This window comes from Triturus cristatus, chromosome 8 (genome assembly GCF_964204655.1).
Source record: "Triturus cristatus chromosome 8, aTriCri1.1, whole genome shotgun sequence".
Lineage (NCBI taxonomy): Eukaryota > Metazoa > Chordata > Amphibia > Caudata > Salamandridae > Triturus > Triturus cristatus.
The window spans coordinates 315,026,094-315,042,740 of NC_140591.1; the positions used below are offsets into that span (position 1 = coordinate 315,026,094).

General features: G+C 43.1%; 1 long non-coding RNA gene across 1 annotated transcript in view; it reads left to right on the top strand.

The window, feature by feature from the left end:
* LOC146802036 (uncharacterized) overlaps positions 1 to 15,595 on the top strand; it is a 170,321-nt gene extending 154,726 nt beyond the window's left edge. Inside the window, exon 4 of the long non-coding RNA XR_014967353.1 lies at positions 15,094 to 15,595. This is a non-coding gene — a long non-coding RNA (uncharacterized LOC146802036). The remainder of the gene's footprint in view (positions 1 to 15,093) is intronic.
* The last annotated feature ends 1,052 nt before the right edge of the window (positions 15,596 to 16,647 follow it).

Below are 16,647 nucleotides of genomic sequence, written 5' to 3' on the forward strand. Positions count from 1 at the left end.
GTAGCGGTGGAGACATCCTTTTAGTGTAGTTCCTATTTCACTAATAGGCTCTGCGCATCAGTTGAATGATGCCGGGTAGCGGTGGAGACATCCTTGTAGTGTAGTTCCTATTTCCCTAATAGGCTCTGCGCATTGGAATAATATACCCTATAGATTTGGCATAGGACTGAGGTCAGTATGCCCCTATCGTGTATATTAAACTTAATTAATTTGTACCAGCTAACTCAGAGGCCACTAGAAACTCCTTGTAAACAAGACGGGAGTAGTTTCTGGGAACCGCATAAACATGATAACTTTGTTTCCCTTTAGAATCAGAACACTCTCAGAATCGTGGAAACAACCGATAACAGTTTCACTCAGCTAATCGTGCATGCTTAGCTTCTTCAGAGTTACAGAGAAAGAATAGACGGGCGTTTTCAAGGATTTATTGAACAGTCTTGTTTCTCGTGTAAGAGATATGAGCTGTTACAATCATAAGACAGTATGCGAGATATATTAGGTACAGCGTAAGCAGTAGAAAGAAATAATACTGTGCTAGCATTATCTTTTAGCTATGACACATATATTCATATACATAAATAACATAAGCTAAAAATGCGAGTACTCATAAGATGCTTCTCTAACTAGTTCTACCCCAGTGTACCTAACCTAAGTGTAGTACAATGTAAGAAGTAGGTTATGTATTCCATAGTATGGTAGGCTATAGTATGGTATGCTATAGTCTGGTATGCCTAGTCTGGTATGCCAAGTCTGGTATGCCAAGTCTGATATGCCAAGAGTCCCTCTAGGTTCTAGTCAACTCCATACCTTGAGAAAGAGAGAGGTGGGAATCTCTTTCCGGGTCCCGAACTCTAACACCCCGCGAAGGGAGTTTTAACACTGGAAGCTGGATTCTCTACGAGCAGAGATGACAGCGTCTCTTGTCAGTGTGTCAGGCCAGGACACAGGCTCCTCTAAAGTGGAGGTCTCCTCCTACTTGCTTGTGCAAGGGAAGGTATATGTATACCCGGTAGGTGCCTTGGAATGTTAGCATTGACGTAAAGTCAGGAAGAGGAAGACGTCAGGAATTAACCCTTAAGGAATAGTGCTTCATGCATAATAAATTAGTTCTTGGAGAAATCAATAATCCTGTGCTAGGGGAACTCCCAGGAGCTTAAGGGTCGGATTTCTAAGAACTCGTTGTGACGTTGGGGTGGACGGATGTAGGTGACCATGCCTGTATTTGGATAGCATGGCTAATGCCTAAATAAGGACTGGGACCTTATGCCTATATAAGGGCAATGCGAATTGTGCCTATATAAGGACATGTATCATGAAAACCTGTATACGGACACCTAAAGCGGAATACAATACCCACTCCACTTCTGAATGAACGATAATACTAAATGCTAAACATAAAATGCTAAACATTAAACTGAGCACCACATGTACCTAAAAAACATTTGTAAAAGCATACTAAAAGAAGTTTTAAAAAACTATTGCTAAACATGTAATTCAAAGGTACTGTACATTTTAAAGCAGTTTTTCATTCTAAGCATATAACGGAAATAAATGCAATAGGAATGAATAGAAAGATATACATATGACAAAATGGTCGACAAGTATTAAAAAAATCAAAGCCATTTCATAACATGCCACTAAATGAAATTGTGGTAAATAAGGTGACAATGTGTCCCTGGAAGTATTCAAAGTAGTCCGTTCTATATAAATAGTTCTACTGTAAGCAGATTGATTTGCCGTGTAGTTTCAAATTTAGAAAAAAGTCAATTTTAGGAAGAGTTTCAAGTTCTGTTCTGTTATGAAAATATGGTGGCCAAATTCTTTGCTTTCCTGGTACACTGTGAGCCGAATCAAAGTCAGTGTATGGGTCTGGAGAAAACATGAAATCATCAACTCTTGTAGACAAAAGATTGTCTACCGATGTCGGTGACAGTTGGAACACATCGTTTAGAAGGTTATCTGCACAGAGATGTGAAGCATCGCCTTCAGCATGGGATGCCTTAGCAATGTTCGCGTCCGTTGTTACCTGTGTGCCTGTTGATCCATCTCGTACCTCAGCAGCAGCAGGAAGCGTCTGTGAGATCTCAACGAATGCCGTCATCAGGATTGGTTGCCTCTGGGGACTACACAGAGCAAGGGCCGTTATCAGGTCCAGCAGAGTATCGATATCCATTGGCATGACTGATGGGAGTGTTATACATATGTTTAGCATGCATTCTTCACCGCAAGGCAGACAGCGTTGAACAGGTAAGATGCAATCTTGCCAGAATGGTCTAAATGACAGAAACCATGTTGTATTAAGTTCCCATAGACGAGGTATGCCCAAAAGTTGTACTATGCGCTCACGGCACTTCCGTTCTAGGAGAGCTTTCTCCAAGTTGCTGGGAGTGACGCCGGTGGATAGGCTTGCCAATGCGTAGCAGTAGGAATAGAAACAGGATTCCTGCAATGAGTGCTAAAACTAATGGCAGACCACCAAACACCGAATGCACGAAGTTTGGAATGATTCCGAGGCCTGCCTGAAAAGGTATTAACAGTCCTAAACATATGGTCTTAAATACATGGACAACCCTGCTCGTATCAGACATGTTTAAGATACGTCCCAACATTTCTACGAAATGTATAGAGCAATTTGTACGAATTAAAGCCTGTATCTCAGCCAAAGTCATTGCAATTTGTAGATCATAGGTTTCTTTAGCCGAGGTCAAAGGCATGGTCTGTTGCAAAAGCATGGCTTTCATTCTGCTTAAAGTATCAAAACATATAAAAGAAACATTCAATGAAGGCCATAGAGGTGACTCCCTGACTGTGTCTATTTGGGGGAACAATACTTGCATACAACAAGTAATCCTGGAGGTAACCGTTACCAGATATGGGATTCCTGGCAACATGCAACAGAAGCTTTGATCATTCAACATGAGGTAACTCCTGTTAGAAAGTTGGCCAAACGCTGGATTAATCACAGCAGCTGTTGTACCCTGCAGGTGGCTGGACAAGTTTGCCACAGAACCATTACAAGCCCCATGTAAAGAAATGTCCTGACATATGAGAGATCTGCTCAGTGCATTTTCACAGTGTGTACCGCTTAGAAACACTTCAGGACCCCCACTCCAACATCTGTATTCATAAGGTAAAACCCAGGATGTCTTAATGTATTCTTTACCCAACCTTTCATATTTGCCTGCTTGCATTTGTTTGAGGCAATACTGAAAATGAAAAGTAGTGACAGGCATAGTTATTTTGCCATGGATAAGCCGTTCTGTAGCTGGTTTTTCTGCTACTGTAAATACTAATTTTTCCAGTTTTTCAATGCTCAGCTCTGTATACTTTGCTCCCCTTTGTGCCAGTTTGATGTTTATCCGTGAGATTGTATTCTGAAAACAGAGATGACGTGTTGATAAAACGCCAAGGCACATAGCCTGCACACAAGGATTGCAGAGTCCAGCCTTATAACATAATAGAACGTAACTGAGATTGGTCTTGTTGTAACATGGCTAAATCTTGTTCCAGTATGTCAATAGCAGAGGATACAATGTTGTCCAGTGAATATATTCTGGATGACAAGGTTGTTAACCCATTGTCGACCACAGAGAGAGATTTCTCCAAGTTAATACGATCAAGCTCACGTATTCTTTCTGCGGCCTCTGCCTGTGAAACCTTCCATATTTCATCATAAGCAGCATAAATGCCAGCATATATGAAACGTTTTTGACGCGGTTTTCTCGGTCCTAGCAAGAAATCCCTAAGGTCTGCGTCTTCTTTAAGTAAAGATAGGTGTTGTTTCACATACTCGAGTGTAGATTTTTGTAACCAGTCGAGGCACAATTTTACTACACTGTATGTTGTTACTACCCCCGGATGCTGTCGTTGAAAATAACATGGGTCTGGCCTGTGGATAGTAAAGCCCTGTATTCTATTCAGGAATCTTTCTTGATAGATGTTTGTGTCTGTGGGCCCTGAGCAACCATGTTTCCCAATCAGGATCTGATCTGTTGGTTTGTAGTATTGTGTCTACTGTGACCGCTCCCTGTGTAGTGCTATTACTTGCAGGTGTTGGTACAGAAGGTGTGCTCATGTCTTTGATCTTGGCTAATCCAAGGCAAGACATTTGTTGCACAGTGTCATTTAAAAACATTATTTGCTGTGGGATGTTACAGGCTCTAAACAAAGCTTCTATCCCCTGCACTTGCCAATCTTTAGAACCCCAGACAGATTTTGTGTTGATTGTGTTTTTCCAAAAGTCAAATCCTTGTCTAGACAGTTGGGCAATAAAGGCTGCAGAATAAATCTGTTTTGTATTAGTTAACATATTTTTCTGTCCTATTGTGTTCACATTTCTATAGAAAAATGTTTCTGTATCAGATGTATTGTACCCTGAAAAATATGGAAACTTATTTGTAAATGTTTTTGAACTACCCTTTGGTGGTGTAAGACAATGTTCCCATTGGTTAAACATAAATAAATTTCTAAGTGTTGCAGATCTATGCAAGAAATGATGACCATATTGGTTGTAACAAATAGCTGTTCGTAGCCTCATGAACCCTCTAAGTTTTCATTGTTAGAGAACGCAGCAGACCTTTCTAAATCAGACATCATGTTATTAACAGTCTCAAAGTCCCAATCATCAGCATAGGTACTCGGGGTAATAAAGTCACTTAATGAAATTTTAAATAAATGTGGACTCTTCAGAAGTTCCGTTGGGCCGAATATGTCGAAATCGGTTTTGTCCCAAACTATACCATCCTGTATAGGAACGGCTGTGATGTTCACTGCTGACAAGTCTCTTGCTTCACGATGGGAATATTTGTGTGGCTTTAAAAGTAAGTTCACATTTTTACTTTCAGTGTCCATACGAATGTATCTGCCATTCGTAAGCACGCTAAGAGTCATTATCAAAGCTAGCCAAAGCAGAAAGAAAAATATTCCAGAAATAATCCATAGTTCAATCCATGGTGAAACCAGTTAAGTCTCTTTTAGAAATTGAAAAAAGTCTTGTACTTGTTGTTTGAAAGTTTTTAGGGCTGGCGTCGGTTCAGGCTCACTTGGATCCCCAGAAAACGTATCAAAGTTAATGAAGTAGACAGAAGCAGTTCGGTCAATTGTTGGAATTGCATCAGGATTCGTCGAAAACGCTGGAACCAGTTGATCACGTGTTACGTTGGTGTAGGCAGGTGTATCTGGACGAACTGTTACTTTAGTTTCAAGAGGGATGAGTTCCATAGCATTGTTGCTTAGTCCTTCATCTCTTACTGCTGAATTCTCGATGGTTGTGAGTCTTTCAGTCTGAACCTCTTGGATAGTAGCGAGAGGAGGGCGTCTGCTACGAGGTTGGAGTCTACGAGGCCTACTATTTAGTATCGGCCACATAGTGTGGTTTGATGAGTTCGATTGACACAAATCTTTTCTCCTTTTTTCCAGCAAGGGGCAGCAGAAGTACTGTTCTTGTTCTGTGGACGGCTAGGACAGGTACTGGTTGTCTGTAGGAAGGTCCAAATTCCTTTTTATCTGCAATCTTCATTTTGACTAGATCCCCAACTTTTGGGATCCAGACAGGCCTTGCTGGGACTGCCGGTTTTTCCCCAGTGGTGGTTGGCTTCAGGAACACGTTGCTTTGTTTTGATCTTAGTTCATTTATATCGTGTAACACAGCCAAACGATCTTTGATATCAAAGGGTTTATTTTCCCGCACTGTGCTTGTACATTCGAGATAAGGAACCCACATTCTTGTCCCAAATAGGATCTCATATGGAGTGACCCCCTAGAGAACTTCTTGGCAAATTATTTAATGAGCGTTGGACCCCATAAAGATGTTTGACCCCACCCATCACCCCGAACCTAATACTCTAGTTGTTATAGACTGCTTTATGTCCCGATTTCTCCTTTCCACAACAGAATTTCCCTCAGGATGAAACAGAGAGGAGTACCGCGATGCTACGCCCAAACTGGCCATGGCTTCTTTGTAAGCCCAAGAGCTAAACGCAGGGCCCTGGTCAGAATGTAGTGTGCCAATTGCATATGTGCCGATAAAGACTCGCAAATCTTTTATAACAGTTCGAGCGTCAGCCGAGCGCTGAGGCCACATCCATAGGAATCTTGAGCACAAATCCACTGCGACCAGTATATATTTATAGTTACCGTCCCTTTGCAAGGGACCGCAGTGGTCCAGGTAAACACAAGCTAATTGTTTGTCTGAAATTAACAGGGGTGTCTGCGCAGGACGTTTCACTGTGGAGACTTTCATCTTTTGGCATATTTCACATTCCAAAACAAAGTTTTTGGTCTGCTTCCTAATGCCAGGCCACCAATATCTTTGCTTTAGTAAAGATATTGTTGCTAAAACACCTGCATGGACAGAGGCTATCCCTTCATGTGCTGCTAGGATCAGTCCTAATCTACGTTCCATGTTTGGAATTACCCTATCCCCCACTCCAGGGATTGGAGCAAAAGGAACGTTGTTCGCATCAATTACATATGAGTACTTGAGTGGTAGTGCTGCACCACTGTCTTTGCTTGAAGCATGGACAGCCAACAATATCTCACTGTCTATTTTCGTTTTTGAACGAGTGATCGCAGCTACAGAAGCCGTCTTAACAGCCCCCTTTGTGGCTTCATCAGCCAATGAATTCCCTGTAATGTGAACGCCATCACGTTGATGACTCAGCGTGTGTATCACATGAGCTTTTGGTAGTTCGTTTCTCAACTGAACTACTTGTTCCCAAAGTTTTTTATGCTTTATTATGCCACCTTTTGCATCTTTGAATCCGTTTTGAAGCCAATTCTGTAAATATTCATTATATGACTGAACACAGTAAAAGGAATCGCATACTATAAGTGTGGGGAATTCGCGATTTGTTTTCTCAAGTGCCAGTTTGAATGCTTGTAGTTCAGCTCGCTGAGCCGTACAATCTCCTAGAGATTGAGTTTTAGTGACCATTGGTCGTAAATTACCATTGCGCATGCGACCTTTAACGATTGCACACACTGCACTGTAAGCTTGCTTACTCCCTGTAGCGGGTTGTGCTGATCCTTCAGTATAAATTATAAAATCGTACTGATCGAGAGGCAGAATTCCAGTGGGAAGAGGACATTCATGTTCATATTGCAGGAACGCTTGTGTGTTTTAAATCAGGATCAAAAACATATTCAACATCTGTTGCAGCAAGAGAATTAACCCATTGTATCCATCTAGGATGTAAAGCTTTTGCATTTGGAATGCTCGCTTTTGTAACCGCCTCTAAGGCTGGTACTGGAGTCACAACAATAATGCGTTTCCCCTGAGCTAGAGCTCTCTCTTTTGCTACAGCGGTTTGAACTGCTGTCAGTATCTTCTCTGTTGAAGTGAAGCGCATTTCTGCTTGTGTATACAAATGTGATTTGTATGCTATTGGTACTTTTTCACCCTCATTAAATGTTACGTAGGTGAAACCACATTGAGCCGAAATTATTCGGATCACTAAGTTGCGTTTATTGACGCGTGTTTGTAAATGATTTGTTGCTAACATGTTAGCCTGGAGTGAACGCAGGATGTCTGTGTGTTCCTATGTTTTGTTGATAATCAGGTTTGAATAATTTGTAGAGAGGTTTAACCCTTTCTGCGTAATTTAGAATGAAAGTTCTTCCAAAATTTAAGAAACCCAAGATGGATTGTTATGTTATGTTATGTAAATGTCACCGGAAAGAGGCACCACCACCTGCACCACTTTCCACTTTCTGGGAAGAAGGAGGCTGTTGTGTCCACCTCACTTCTCCCTTGGCCCAAGACGCTTAGTGGATATAGGATCCCCAAACAAGTGAGACCCAGCCCTCCACAGGCAACATCATCCACTGAGCCTCCCCCCGCATTTCTCCACTTCCACGTGCCATGACTCCACAAGGTCCAGCCAGCCCTCAGGCTCCCACATCAAGGGATCCCTCTCCTCAACCAGATCTCTCCCTCCCAGGTCCAGCTGTCCGACTACCCCGGAGAGTCATCCCACTCCCAGGTCTCCCAATTTTAAACCAGAGTACCCCTTCACACCCTATTCCTCTCTGAGCGGTGCCTGTACTGCCTATTTGATGCCTCTATCCTGGGGAGATTTCCATGGCAGTGGACTGTGTTGCAAGTTTGTAGTGCAAGTTTACATGCACACAAGTGCAGACTCTATTTTGGACTGTCCGTTGGTCTTTATGTTTTGCACTTTCATTACAGTTACAAAGTTTATGCATTAAATGTTATATTTATCTTCTGAGCTTTGTCGCTGTCTTTGCTGATGATGCAGTACAATGTATGTCTATATGTTCATCTGTTCCATGCTCTGAATGCAACATTCACATTGGCATGGACTTGATTTGCTATTGCAGGTGTTCCCAGAGGTAGCAGCAAGTAATGTGCTTATTGACTCAGAGGGTTGATGGGGCCATGATGCTTGGCTGTGATGGTCTACTCTTGTCCTCTACATTAATTTGTCGGTGCTCTACTTTTGTACACGTCATATTTGTATCCTCTACATCAACAACAGCTATTTATTTTTACATGATAACTAGAGGGGTGGACAGGGTACATCATATGTGGTGGATCTATCTTGATGTGTACACACCAGTGTAGGTGTGTAGTCATCTTGGCTAGGTATTACTTTATAGTCACATGGGTTCATTTACATGTGTCCACTGGAGTACTTATGCAGTGTGGTTGTCATGTCATTAGCTGATATATGAATGTGTATGTACCCTTGAGCATGACCCTTTCACACATGTATGATCGAGTTGATGAGTGTCTGTTTGTTTATATGATCAGACACCTGCAGGAGGTTGTATGCACATGTTGATGTTGTTGCTGGAGAAATCTGCAGTTTGTCAGTGTGACTTTGCACTCCTAGGGTACACATACTTGTTGTCTGCATCAGTTCTGAGTATTCAGAGTGTTGCACTGCAATGTGTGTGATGTAAGTTTTAGGATCAGGCATAGCTCTTGCTTAACTTTGTTCTCACTGTGCTGACTGACTCTAGCACACATACATTACATGTGACATTTACCATACACTGATGTCACATTACACTTTATCTACTCAACTATGTGGTATTCAAATACATACCAGTGCTGTACACAAATCTAATCTCTGTTACTCCACTGTGTGCTGTGACAGTGTACCTGTGACCACTGTATGACAGTACAGTCACAATTAGACCATTTGAGGCCTACACAATGTGAGATACTCCACTATGTCTTTTTGCTCTGTCCACTCCTCACCTGTACAATACTCCTGTATACAACACTTCACTCAACAATATTCCACTGCGTGCCATGCCAGTGTTTGACCCTCCCCACCACTCCATAGTGTGACACTATACTGTGGTAGTATGATTTGTGTTAAAAAGCATTGTGCACCTCGGCACTATTTCACTATTTGATATGTGATCTTTCAGTCTACTTAATTGCAGTCATGGGTAATCCATTATAGTACAGATGAGTTTACAGCACAGTCCTCTAGTCATGCTTCATGCATATGTGTTTGCCTGAGTTGTGTAGCAGTAGGTGATAGCAAAAGTGTGTTGGCCTTTGCTGAGGCACTGTTACCCATTTTGTTTGTGAAGTGATCTGTGCGCTGTGATGATTTGTGATGTTCTTGTTCATGGTGGTGAATTCAGATATGTATATTACTGGTTTTAGCGGTGTTCACACACTGCATACTGTACATGCACTGCTGTCAGTGGATGATGCATTGACCTTGACAGGTGTGAGTCCTCCTGATGTCCAGCTTAGATTGCTATGGGATGTGTTAGGATGTGCATATGTTATGGTGTTGTTGGGGGAGGGTTGCAATCTTTAGCCTGTATTGGCTTTTTCTACTGACAAGTCCATATGTGTGTTATGTTGCTTTTGCAGGACATTGTGTGTAAGGAGTGTGTGTATCTGAATGCATTCAGATGGGTGTGTACTTGGTACTGTGCATTTCTTGGGTGCATGTCACATAAGGCAATGTGTAGTCTTGTTTGTTTGCTGGTTTTGTGGGCAGATTTGTGCTATGGCCCCCTATCGTTGAACAGTCACTTGTCAGGATTGTGGCTGGGAATGCTGGTCCGGCACACTGACACCATGGTCACTTTGTAACCGGTGTAGTGTCTATGGTTATCTTTGCAGATTTGTCCTGTTTGGGGTTAGATGTGTCATTTGGTTATGTAGCGTTTTCTTTAGATGGATTATGCAGTTTGTGCAGTTAGCCAGAGGAGAAGTTCGATCTGTTCCAGGGAGGACTGGTAGCAGATTGGCTATCCATTCTTTTACTGCACATGTCCAAGATTGTTGGACTTCTTTTGGTGTGGTCTATGATACATGTATTGAGTAATTGCAATCAGTTCAGCATTAGACCAGACATCCTTGAGTTGAGCTCTGTGATTTTGAGATACACACCAGGGTGTGGCATTGCGTAGCAGTGAACTCATAGGAGTAGATTAGCAACTTTATCAGAGATTGTCCCAGGTTTTGGGCAGGGAAGGTGGTAGATGGATAGGTGAGGGGTAAGTGTTATGGTTAGTATTTAGTTTAACAGTTAGGGAATGTCAACATGAGGCATGAGTGTTGTGCCAGTATCATACACATGACATGTTGGTTCAGACAAATTAGGTGCTGGTCACTGTATGTCTAATGACAGGTCATCTCATTGTGGACCAATGCCTTACTTGCATTGCTGGATCACAGTGATAGTGCACTGATGATAACTTTCATTCACTTAGAATCTCTGTGCCACACAATTACTAAGTGTAGTGTCATATGGGGGACCACTTACATTCTTTATTTATTTATTTATTTTTGCAGTTTTGTATAGCGCGAATAAGACCTTTACAGGTATCAGAGCGCTTTACAGTACAGAGATAACAACATAGAAAACATATGAATATTGTGAAATAGGTGAGGAAAGTAAGGATTAGCATACACTAGTATCACATAGTTACAAGGGAGAATCAAAGAGTCATGTGAATTTGGCTAGAAGAATAGATTTCACTTCTTTTTTGAAAAAGGCTGCCGATGGGTTAGGTCTCGTTTCTTGGTGCAAGGCATTCCAAATCCTGGGTGCCATTCCTGAGAAGGGGCGGTAGTATGTTTTCTGCTTGGAGAACCGTTGTGGTTTAAGCAGAAGATTGTTGGAGCTCCTAGTGGATCTGTTGCCACCAGATAGTACCAATTTCTCCGTTAAGTATCTCGGTGTTTTGTGATGTAAGGCCTTATGAGTCATACAAGCGATTTTCAAGTGAATTCTGGCCTCAAAAGGAAGCCAGTTGAGGGCACGAAGGTCAGGGGAGATGTGGCTGCTTCTTTTGGAGCCTGTGACGAGCCTTGCAGCTGTATTGATTGTAGCTCTTAAGGGAGCTGTCGTTGATCTGGGTAGGCCACAGAGAGCAATACTTCCATAATCCACTTTGGGCAATACTAGGGCTTGGACTGTCTGTTTAAAGTCTCTGGCCGGTATGAAGGGTTTCAGTTTTCTCAAGGTGTTAATCTGGAAATTAGCTCCATTAGTTGCAGCGCTGATGTGTTTCTGCATATTTAACTTATTGTCCAAGGTTATTCCCAGTGATTTAGCTGAGTCGATGATGGTAGGTGGGCAATCGAGTGCTGTAATGTGCTTCATCCATTCAAGGATGGTGGTTGTTTGGTTGGGGGGGCGATAAGGAGAAATTCAGTTTTTAGACTGTTTAGTTTTAGATGATTTTCTGCCAGCCAGATCTGTGTTTTGTGGAGAGTTGAGTTAAGGGACTTGATGTCGTCAAGTGAGTGAACTTTGATGTAGAGTTGTGTGTCGTGGGCATACATGTGATATTGGATGTTTGACGAGTTGAGTAGCTCCGTGAGAGGTTCCATAAACAAATTGAAGAGAGTCGGGGAGAGGGATGAACCCTGGGGTACTCCAGAGTGACCGGGGAGGGGTTGGATAATTATTGGTTAATCTTGAATCGTTGTGTTCTGTTTTGGAGGAAGGATGTGAACCAGTTAAACACAGTACCAGATAGTCCCATCCTGTGTTTCAGGAGGTCTTGAAGATTGACATGTTTGACTGTGTCGAAGGCTGAGGATAAGTCCAGCAGGACTAGCAGGCATCCCTTGTTTTGATCCAGAATTTGTAGTGTGTCATCAATTATGTGGGTCATGGCTGATTCTGTGCTGTGTCCTGATCGAAAACCTGATTGGAATTGATCTAGCAGGTTGAAGTGATCTATGTGCTTACTGAGCTGTACGTGGACACATTTTTCTAGCAATTTGGCGAGGGTCGAGATGTTGGAAATTGGGCGATAGTTATTCAGGTCAGATGGGTCCGCCGATGGTTTTTTTTGGATGGGGGATATCTGACCAACTTTGAGGATGTCTGGGATGATTCCTTGTGAAAGAGAAGTATTTATAATCCTGGTCCATAGGGGCAGTGGCGTGAAGGTTTTTAGATGGGTCGCTGGGAGAGGGTCTGTGAAGTGACTGGAAGGGTTCAGTGCTGTGATCATTTTTAAAATGGTTTCTTCGTTGTAGAGGCTGAAGTCGGTCCAGGAGGCCATGTTTTTGAGTACGAGCTTTGGAGAGTTTATTATCGGGATACTGGGTGTGATCGGTGCATCACTCCTTTGTGGGCCAGTATGTGATAATAGATCGTTATGTAGGACTGTCTTTAAGTTTTCAGTCTTAGTTGAGAAGAAGGATGCAAGATCCTCACAGTTGGGACGTGTTTCGGGATCAGCTTGGGGAGAGTGGGAGACACCCTTGGATTGAGCTTTGATAATTCCATTGACATTTGGTAGCACTCATTTCTCCATAAATTTCCTGCACTGTTCCCTCCACTTTTGAATAGTTCACTTGTTCTCATACAGTGATGGTGACTTATAGTTTGTGTAGGAGGCAAAGTAAGAGTTTGTGAGCTGTATCAAGGAGTTAACCACCAGACTGACCAGTTCCAAGGTTTGTTATTTGCACAATGACTCTTTATTAATTCAATTAGAGGTGGAGTGATGGTTTGGAGGTGTCCAGTCAAGTGGCAGAGTAGTCAGTGTTGTTGATTTACAGGACATACTCACAACGGGTCCTTTAGTGCAGCAGTACACACATGAGACAAATGCACACTGGTGTTTACTTTGAGTTTGAAGTTGGAGTCAAATGATTTCTACAGTGTTGCATGGTATGGCCTGTCATTATGTGGTATGGGCTGCCATTGAATGTGATGAGCCTGGCAATATCTGCTTAGGGTGTTTGCTGAACTGTGATTATATGGCAGTGGTGGCTCTCTTAATATGTCATCTGCCTTTGCTCTCTGACTCATCCAACACCTTGGTGTACTACTATGAACTCCCCATACACATCCTGCTTGATCTGGCCTCCTCTAGTCCACCTTGGATCTTGTGTGACCCTGATTTTACTGCAATGATCACTACTGTCCATTTCAGGTGACTCTTGCCTCATTTGTCACTCATGTTGCTATACATTTTATTATGGTCCTACTGAGGTGTTACTAAGAACACTGTGCCTGCACATCACTCCCTGCAGCAGCTATGTTGCGGTAATTTCAGGCTCATTTGGATTGGGTGTGGGCTGGAGGATCGTATTAGGATATTGCTAGCCTGGAACCATGTGCTGGACTTCTACAACCACATAGGCAAGTTTGGCTACCGCTTAACCGCGGCTGTGACGTGACTGCCACAACCAGGCTAAAAGGCATAGTTTCTATCGGATAGGTACCCTAATGCTGAGGTGGCAATGTACCTTTGTGCAAGGAATGGGTACTTTAACTCTGGTATATGTTTCTGTGTCCATCAGGGTGTCCGAATTTGACAGGTAAGTTATACCTGAGCGATTGGTGTGTGTAGTTGGTGTCAAGGGGTTGCATGCGGGGAGATGTTTTGGACTTACCTCTGCTGTTGACCGCGATGGCGTCTTATCTGCTGGTAGTGGATCAGGTAGAGCAACGCAGGGCTTGTAGAGCAGGATCCATGACGTGCAGGGACGTGGAGAGGTGTCTCCTAGAGTTTCTCTCTCCGTAGTTGTGCTTCTGCCATCTACGATGAGCAGGTTTTACCGCTGGGTTCCGATGCCTGATTGATGCCTCGTGATCAGGTGGGCAGTCGGCATGCCATTCTGCACGGCTGGCTTTCTCTATTGGCCCCCTCCGGCATCCTTGCGTAACGAAATATCTGGTAGATCCGGAGACACCGTGACGGACGGAAAATGGGCTATCTTTGCCAATTGTAATATGGGGGTCTCGATGACAGCTTCCGGAGTAACTAACTCGATGTTTTCCACCACCGCCAGCACAGCGGAGGTTCCTACGACCGCCATCTAATCAGCCCAATAGAGTAAGCATTGATTGGCTCCACCAAAAATTACCACTCTCATCTCATACTACTGGCTATTTGGTGGATCATTAAGCCTTCCATGAAGTGCTTACACTGGAGTGTCTGTGGGACTATCTTTCATATGAAAAGTGCACTTAATCATCAAACTGTTTATCACATTCAATTATTCTCCTATATCAATATATACAGAGAGAAATCCTGTTTTGCTGTATTTACCAGTATTGGGTAAGCCATCTGGGCAGGTCATAATAAGATAAGCCACAGTTATGTATGGAATTTCTGTAAACAACATTTCTGAACTTAGCTGTTTGAGTGTGTTGGTACATTTAAGCCAGACCTATTGACTTTGCAAATTCTTGTTTGCATTGATGCAGGTTTTTTATGTTTTACTTAGGATTCAACATGCAAGCCAGACCTTATAGCTTTGCCAGTGTTTTTTTATTTTGACACCTGATGCTCGTCATTTCCAGATTTGACAACACAAATCCTTTTCAGTTCTGGCCCAGAGATAGCTTTAGCTGTCGGGAAGAGCTCATGTCATCACACACAACACAGGCCACATAATACACAACATACACATACTTACAGATAGAGAAAATGACTATTGGACAACCTCTTTCAACCATTGGCTACTATTGTGCAGGTGGCTTTTGAGACTGGTTAACAGGTGTGTCTGAAAGTGCTGGAATGAAGCCCCCATAGCATACTGAGGATGTGAACACATTTTGAAAGAGTAGTTTGCACAAGCATTGAATTCAGTTTATGTGTTACTTTCTTTCTGTTTTTTAGCAGGGCCAGCTTCCTACTCATACTCACAGTGCCAGATGTGGACACCGTGTTTTTTCAGTTTCCCCACCACTGCAAGGTCATATCTGAAATCTCTTTGCTCATGTTTTGGCTCCACTAATGCATGGTGAATTGCAGCATTGGCAAGACCTTAATACAAGAGAGCTAATGTTTGATGTAAGCGACTGTCATAAAAGAGAGCCCTGCAGATCACAAACAGTCTTGAAAACAAGGCAGTAGTGCAAGAGGCATGGAGATGGAAGAAGGAGTGCCTCTTTCTACCAAATACCAACCTTTCAGCTCTTCGTTGCCATCAAGCCCTCGCCTCCAGGACCTTTCAAAACAAATGAATTACGAGCATCGAAAACTGAAAAGACAAACTTAAAAGGACAGAACATTTGGAAACTGGAGAAACTGTGTTAGAGAACAATTACTCCAACTGCGAAGACTAGGACAAAGAATACAGACAGCATGCTTTAAGAGCTCAATGGTGACATGAAAACAGGTTTGCCACAGCTAAAAGTGATGACTTTTATATAAAGTAATAAGAATTAAATTGCAAAGGACAGTTGTATTTTTGACATTTATCTGCAATTCATCTTTATTGTGTGAGTTAATTTAACTATTAAAATTGTTAAAATGTAGTCCTTATATATCGTGTTGCTACCCATTGGGTTTCCCAGTGCATAGAGGACAGGTAAGACAGCTAAGAAGTGAGACCTGAAATAACCAGGTTTTTAGCTCCTTGCAGTAAGTGGATAGGGAAGTGCAGCATCTAAAAGGGGGAGCGTTCTATAACTTGGGGCCCAGAAAAGAGAAAGAGCGGCCACGCATTCGGGTGCACCTAACTTTGGGAACTATGAAGAGGGAGCGGTTGCTTGAGCACAGAGTGCGGGGTGGGTGGTAGGGCAGGAAACAGAGCGCTTAAAATTACTACGCTTGTCCACGGTGAGACAGTGAAGGTCGTGGAGGAGACCGAAAACAGAACAATGTTTCGGAAGCCCGAACGGGAGTCTAGCAGCAGAGTTCTGGACTACTTGGAGGCATCTGATCACGGCCTTGTTTGCTCCTAAATACTACAGGGAAGATTTACAATAACTGGCATCCCTGCATATCAGCAGGGATGCGCCAGTTATTGTGCGTCACGGCTCCGCCACCATGGATGCGCCGGATTTACAATGCGGCGCACCATGGGGCAAAAACTGACAAATGCGTGACGCATCGGTGCCATAAAGGCAGTGCATTGCTGGAGTTGCGTCGCAAGCGCAACGCAGCTCCAGCAAGGCTCTGGGGGTGCCCTATCTTTACAATGCTGCGTCAATCCTTATGCATGCTTCAAGCAGGCGCAGGGTTTTGACGCAGCATGGGCTCAAAAGTGACTGAGTGAAATCTTGTAGATTTCACTCAGCCACTTTTGGGAGGCATTCCTGCGACGGAACGCCCCCCCCTGCGCAGCATCGCCTACTTCTGGCGCAGGGCTTTACAACGTGACGCATCTCTCAGATGCGTCACGTTGTAAATACCCCGCAGCATGGCGCTGGTTTTGCGCCGCTGCTG